This window comes from Schistocerca piceifrons, chromosome 3, assembly GCF_021461385.2.
Source record: "Schistocerca piceifrons isolate TAMUIC-IGC-003096 chromosome 3, iqSchPice1.1, whole genome shotgun sequence".
Taxonomy (NCBI): Eukaryota; Metazoa; Arthropoda; class Insecta; order Orthoptera; family Acrididae; genus Schistocerca; species Schistocerca piceifrons.
In genome coordinates, this window is record NC_060140.1 from 85,813,957 (window position 1) to 85,821,831 (window position 7,875).

Sequence of the window (7,875 nt, forward strand, 5' to 3'; positions counted from 1 at the left end):
GTTAATACGGTTTTTCCATTTTAGCCAATTATACACAGTAATACCTACTGACCTAGTACATTCTACTTCCTCTAGACTTATTTTAACCAGCTTGACATCTACGTGCTGAGACTTTTCTTTGCTTCTGAACATAGCAGACAGGTTTTTTCTCACATTTATAATTAGTTCATTTTCTATGAGCCACTGTGTTGAGATGTTTGCAGAAATATGAGCTCTTCACTCAAGCTGTCACACATTCTTTGTTGTCATGTCGCCTGCATAAAATAAACTTGCTTCTCTTTCTCTTTCACACCTAGTCTTTTATAAACAGATTAACATGAGACCAGTGGAAAATGTTATACACCTAAATCAGTGTGGAGGAGTCATTTGACTCCTAATGAGATTTGCATTGAAAACCCACAACATGGGTAAAGAAAGATTTATTTTCCATTTATTTATATTTCAATCAGAGCCTTATCTCAAAGTTATAACTCTTTTTTTATGCACTTCAGGTGGATGTCGTCAATCTTGTTTCCTTTCAACATTCCAATTCAACACTTCTTTTGCACTTTTGACCTGCCTGGTCCTATAGACACTTCTCTGTTTGACTGGGCTTCCTCCTTCTGTACTGTTCTTTTTTGTTTCTGCTCACAAGTTCATTTATCACCCGAAGAATATATGCTTCTCTCTACAGGTTATTTTATTGTACACAATTCACGAATTTATTGCTGTTATGTCTGGGATTATACAGGGTTATAAATAGAAAATCAAATAGGGGTAATGCAGGAGTAGGTTTAATAATAAACAGAAATACGGGTAAGCTACTACAAACAGCATAGTGAATGGATTATTGTGGCCAAGATAGATACGAAGTCCACATCTACCGAAGCCCACACCTACCACAGTAGTACAAGTTTATATGCCAACTAGCTCCGCAGATGACAAAGAGATTGATGAAATGTATGATGAGATAAAAGAAATTATTCAAATAGTGAAGGGAGATGAAAATTTAATAGTCATGGGTGACTGGAACTTGATAGAAGGAAAAGGAAGAGAAGGAAACGTAGTAGGTGAATATAGAATGGGACTAAGGAATGAAAGAGGAAGCCGCCTGGTAGAATTTTGCTCAGAGCATAACTTAATCATAGCTAACACTTGGTTCAAGAATCATGACAGAAGGTTGTATATATGGAAGAAGCCTGGGATACTAGAACGTTTCAGATGGATTATATAATGGTAAGACAGAGATTCAAGAACCAGGTTTTAAATTGTAAGACATTTCCAGGGGCAGATGTGGACCCCAACCACAATCTAATGGTTATGAACTGTAGATTAAAACTGAAGAAACTGCAAAAAGGTGAGAATTTGAGGAGATGGGGCCTGGATAAACTGAAAGAACCAGAGGTTGTACAGAGTTTCAGGGATAGCATTACGGAACGATTGACAAGAATGGGGGAAAGAAATACAGTAGAAGAAGAATGGGTAGCTTTGAGAGATGAAATAGTGAAGGCAGGAGAGGATCAAGTAGGTAAGAAGACGAGGGCTAATAGAAATCCTTGGATAACAGAAGAGATACTGAATTTAATTGATGAAAGGAGAAAATACAAAAATGCAGTAAATGAAGCAGGCAAAAATGAATACAAACGTCTCAAAAATGGGATCGACAGGAAGTGCAAAATGGCTAAGCAGGGATGGCTAGAGGACAAATGTAAGGATGTAGAGGCGCAGATCACCTGGGGTAAGATAGATACTGCCTACAGGAAAATTAAAGACACCCTTGGACAAAAGAGAACCACTTGCATGAATATCAAGAGCTCAGATGGGAACCCAGCTCAACGCAAAGAAGGGAAAGCAGAAAGGTGGAAGGAGTATATAGAGGTTTTATACAAAGGCGATGTTCTTGAGGACAATATTTTAGAAATGGAAGAGAATGTAGATGAAGATTAAATTGGAGATACGATACTGCGTGAAGAGTTTGACAGAGCACTGAAAGACCTGAGTCGAAACAAGGCCCTGGGAGTAGACAACATTCCATTAGAACTACTGACAGCCTTGGGAGAGCCGGGCCTAACAAAACTCTACCACCTTGTGAGCAAGATGTATGAGACAGGCGAAATACCCCCAGAATTCAAGAAGAATACAATAATTCCAATCCCAAAGAAAGCAGGTGTTGACAGATGTGAAAATTACTGAACTATCAGTTTAATAAGTCACGGCAGCAAAATACTAACACAAATTTTTTACAGACGAATCGAAAAATTGGTCTAAGCTGACCTTGGGGAAGATAAGTTTGGATTCCGTAGAAATGTTGGTACACGTGAGGCAATACTGACCCTATGACTTATCTTAGAAAATAGATTAAGGAAAGGCAAACCTACATTTCTAGCATTTGTAGAACTTGAGAAAGCTTTTGACAATGTTGACTGAACTACTCTCTTTCAAACTCTGAAGGTGGTAGGGGTAAAATACAGGGAGCGAAAGGCTATTTACAATTTGTACAGAAACCATAAGGCAGTTATACGAGTCGAGGGGCATGAAAGGGAATCAGTGGTTGGGAAGGGAGTGAGGCAAGGTTGTAGCCTATCCCCAATGTTATGCAATCTGTATATTGAGCAAGCAGTAAAGGAAACAAAAGAAAAATTCAGAGTAGGAATTAAAATCCATGGAGAAGAAATAAAAAGGTCCCGAGTTCAAGTCTCAGTCCAGCACACAGTTTTAATCTGCTAGGAAGTTTCATATCAGCGCACACTCCGCTGCAGAGTGAAAATCTCATTCTAAAAACTTTGCGGTTCACAGATGACTTTGTAATTCTGTCAGAGACAGCAAAGGACCTGGAAGAGCAGTTGAACGGAATGGACAGTGTCTTGAAAGGAGGATATAAGATGAACATCAACAAAAGCAAAATGAGGATAATGGAATGAAGTCGAATTAAGTCGGGTGATGCTGAGGGAATTAGATTAGGAAAGGAGACACTTAAAGTAGTAAAGGTGTTTTGCTATTTGGGGAGCAAAATAACTGATGATGGTCGAAGTAGAGAGGATATAAAATGTAGACTGGCAATGGCAAGGAAAGCGTTTCTGAAGAAGAGAAATTTGTTAACATCGAGTATAGATTTAAGTGTCAGGAAGTCGTTTCTGAAAGTATTTGTATGGAGTGTAGCTATGTATGGAAGTGAAACATGGACGATAAATAGTTTGGACAAGAAGAGAATAGAAGCTTTCGAAATGTGGTGCTACAGAAGAATGCTGAAGATTAAATGGGTAGATCACGTAACTAATGAGGAGATATTGAATAGAATTGGAGAGAAGAGAAATTTGTGGCACAACTTGACTAGAAGAAGGGATTGGTTGGTAGGGCATATTCTGAGGCATCAAGGGATCACCAATTTGATATTGGAGGGCAGCGTGGAGGGTAAAAATTGTAGGGGGAGACCAAGAGATGAATACAGTACACAGATTCAGAAGGATGTAGGTTGCAGTAGGTACTGGGAGATGAAGAAGCTTGCACAGGATAGAGTAGCATCAAACCAGTCTCTGGACTGAAGACCACAACAAACAACATGTCTAGGCTATTGTTACAGACATGCATAAGCCATCTCCTGTAAGCAACCTTCACAAAATATTTATGAATCATTTGATCAACAGCATCCACATCGCACTTTGTGGAATTGCAGAAGGTAACAGTTTCTGGTTTCTTCTTCCCTTCTTTGCTCACTGCTACTTCAAAATCTACTGAGCTGAGAGTAATGATGTTCTTCTTCCCTTGGTACACTGTCAGGGTGCCGCTCTTGTTTGTAGTCTCATTCAAGACGATAGTGAAATGTAAGCCAGAATTGTTCTTTACACAGCTGGGGATTTCTTTGTCAATTTTGTTCATTACTCTCACTAATGACATATTCTTCTGCCCATTTTCTTTAGAAGCTGATGGGCTGTGAAGATGATATGTCTGTTGTCATGTCCCTTCTTTGGTTTTGAAATAACTCCTTGAGTTGGAATCTAATAAGTTTGCAGAATTTGTCCATTATTATTTCATCCCTGTTAAAATTAAGCTTGTAAGAATGCTATAAAAGATCATCCAATGACATCACCTTTAGCACAAAAAGCTACTCTGGCTTACATGATAACAATCATGGTCTCCAATTCTTCCAACGATACGGACCAAGCAGTGCCCTTTTTTTCCACTCTGAGCATTTGGTTCTTAAAACAGCATCAGTTCACTGAAAAGAAGCTGGAAGGCACAGATGATAGAGTCATTCAATTGGTGACAGGCATATGAAGTGAGCCTTCCTCTCTCCTTCAGGTGTTCAAAGAGCTCTTCCCCCTAGAGATGGCATGTTAGTGAATTTCCATTCCATCCCTGGTTGCCACCCCCAGCGTTGCACCAGGTGACTCCTGATACCCGACTTCTGAAGACTGTTGTAGAAACAACTGACATGGGGAGACATCTACTGATTGTAACTCATTTTCAGTCCCACTTTTTTCATTGTGAGCTGGCTTTGGTAGATGACTACCATAGTATCCAAAAAGGCAATTTCTGATACAACATTTGGGTTCTCCAGAATACACAAAATTTCTTTAATAGTAAGACTAAATTGACACAACATAATTCAAAACGCCTGTTACAGGCCAGGAAAGCAGTATCTGAGTGATGTGTAGCTACAGCAACATGGAAAGGACAGACTGCTACTCACCACATAGAAGAGGCATGGAGATAGCAGACAGGTACAATGGAAAAAGGCTGCCAAAGTATTAAGCTTCCTGACAAAGTCCTTCTTCCAAAATAGAAAACAAACACATGGAAACTGTCTCTGAGTACTGGGCAGTTGGGATCCAGTGCCTGAAGATAATGGTCATGTGTGTATGAGTTGTGGTTGGGTGAATGTATGGGTGTTTTCTATTTTAGCAGTCTTTTTCATCATGCCTGTTTGTTACTCTACACCTGCTCTATGTGGTGAGTAGCAATCTATCTTTTCCGTATTGTTGTTTACCATCCCGGATTTTCCACTGCTTGATGAGTAACTACAAAAAGACACAACATACAATGAAAAGTTACATTACAACGTCCAACATGAAACCTTCCCACAACGCATATATCACCTTTTGAGGTAGCAACTGTTGATGAAAGCAAAATGCAAGGCACCTTTGCAATTATGAGAACAGCAATACTGTAAAAATCAGTAATGCCAAGAGTCAACTGATTCCTCTCATTGTTCTAGGTAGGCCTATTTTTCTTGAAATTTGCAAGAAATTGAGAAATGTCAGCAAACTGCAGCAGGATACACCCTTCTCAAAAGCAGAACTGAGAAAACGGCACAAAGTTTGATATTAAAATGTCGCCTCCTCAATGGCAAACTCCATAATTTTCCAGTTTTTGTAGAACTGTTTCCTGGGCAATGATACCGATTTCTTTGAAATGATCCAGAAATACTGCATATATATGCCTACACCATTTTCCCAATGTGATGACTGTATTCTATAGATTTGCCCTTTCTAAACCATGTTTGTCAATATAAATGACAAATCTATCAAATGTTTCCAGGATCTTTGAGAATCCTAACAATTCATCAGCCAAATCTTGGCCTTTAGTTTTTGAACAGTTCCTCTGTCACTTTTGTGTTAGTTTCAAGAATATGATAACGTATGAGTTTGTTGATACCTTAGTGCCTTTCTTTATAGGATAGTTTCTTTCCTGTTTTAAGATCTCTAACACATGTACATTGGCCTAATTGTCACTAGGAGTGTTAGTTACTTTTCTACCTGTAAACACTGTGTTGTCTGTTTTCAGTGACCTGTTATTTTCTTCTTTGTTTGGTCTCTTTTTACCAGCACTGATTACATTCCAAGATGACTTACATATCATTTTTTGACTTCACTATGATGGTATGTTTTTCAATATTTTGGTGTATTTTGTTTTGTTACATTTCATAGTTCTCAGTATTGCCCAGCCATCTCAATTCCTGTAGCTACCTATGGTGTTCTAATATTTCAGTGGAGTGTACTCATTTTGTTTGCAATTTGCTGATAGTGACAAAAAAATGCCAACATTTTTACAAAGAACAAAACACCAGTAATTTTGTGACTTTCTAGTAAAATGTGATCTTACTCCTTATTTATGTGACAAGCAGAATGTATTTCTCATGCAAGAGTTAAACATGTCTGACTGAACTTCATATACAAACACATGTTGATCATGTCCACATTTCCACCATGAATACAAATGCATACTATTCTGAGCTACTTGTCTCCCACAGTTGCACACATATAAAACTGTTTGTTCCAACTGGACAACATGTTTATGGCAGCCTACAGGAATCATCAAAATAGAAACAACGAAAAATCTATCATTGAACTCATATCTATTGTTTTGTAAACTTTTTTACTGAAAGGTTATCAGAGTAGTTCACTCCTTTCTAAGCGAAAGACAGATTCACCGATGACATTGTAGATAATATTTAAAACTGCCAGTGCACTCTTTAATGTCTCCACTGGACAGAAATGAAACGAGCTGCCCATCACATTTCATTTCATGAGAGGGGGAGATCGAGAACATTAAATTTGGGGGTCTATTTTCACTGGACAAGACTGAGCGGAAGGAAGTGTGCAGCCAAGCGTTAACCTTAAGTTATTTCGGGAAGCAATATATTAATCACAATGTTTCACTCCTCCTGAATGTCGGTTGAGTGCCTTAATAATGCGTTTGATAGTTCGGTATGTCAATGGAGTGATAGTATCCTCTATTGGTGGCGTTTCTACTAGCCTATTTCTTGACTCTTTTCGTGAGTGTAACACATTTATCTAAATTATGGATTAACACAAAATGTTATCCTAAGAGGACATCAGTGAAATATAGTACACAGAGTACTTAGACAACTGTATCCAAAGCATACGTTTTAGAAGGGCAAGTACCACATGTAGGACATCACCTAATCTGGTCTGTAAACAATATTATAAAACTACAGAGAAAATTCATATAAATATTACCACAAACTATGAAAAACTGCTATACGACACTTCAACTAACCATTGCACAGTGATAATTAAGCCACCACACAGAAGAAATGTTTCGTACAATCCTAATACTCTGAAGCAAAACCCAACCGCACTTTAATACTATAGCAAGTATACAATATATGTAATTACCTTCACTGTTTTGTGAGTGGGTCGCTACTCATTTGACATCCTGAATATAAGAAACACGAATGACATAATGAAAATATCTAGGTAGCAAAATTAATTCGTGTCTACAAATTCTGAGGTGTCAAAATCAGTTGCGCAGTTCATGATTCACGTCACATTAAACTCTAACAACTGCTCCGCGTACACACGTACTCGTATGTTTGTTTACTTTACGCCACACAAGAAACAATACACTAACCACAACAGTATTTCAACAGTGTATCACAACAGCAGTACACAAATACAGTATCGATCTATCGACTAAAGGCCTGTCCAACACAACGATGTGCTTGCACAAAAATGTGTGCACATGAGGTCTGTGCAGACGGATTGTAGGGTGTGGAGAGAACATTTGCGCAGAATGAGATCTCCACAAACATGTAAGTTGGAGTTGGAGGTTTGAGCAAAACCACTCAAATCTGCCGGTGTGGGTCACATTCTGCGCAGAGAGAAGCATTGAACAATGAGGGGACACCTATATATCGTCTCGTTTTTTATATTGAGTGATTGGAAGTCTTAAAATTTGTTTGAGTTTCCTAGTACACAAGTGGGTTTCATCGCATTGTGTTTCTTATTACAACTTCTGCTACGTCTTGCACTCTGAATTGCATTGTAAATACGTTGGGCGAATTCTGCTTGATTTCTGCTCGCTTCCGTAGTATTGGGCCGAGTATAAGATTCCGTACTTGTTTTTTGTTTCGTATGAGACAGAAGCTTGTTC

General features: G+C 38.5%; 1 protein-coding gene across 2 annotated transcripts in view; it reads right to left on the minus strand.

The window, feature by feature from the left end:
• Nucleotides 1-7,397, minus strand: part of LOC124788308 (RNA-binding region-containing protein 3-like) — a 39,588-nt gene extending 32,191 nt beyond the window's left edge. Inside the window, exon 1 of one of the 2 annotated variants that reach the window (XM_047255542.1) lies at nt 7,119-7,397. The gene's annotated coding sequence lies outside the window, so the exon portion shown is untranslated. The remainder of the gene's footprint in view (nt 1-7,118) is intronic. The other variant, XM_047255541.1, reaches the window with a different exon arrangement.
• Nucleotides 7,398-7,875: the final 478 nt, after the last annotated feature.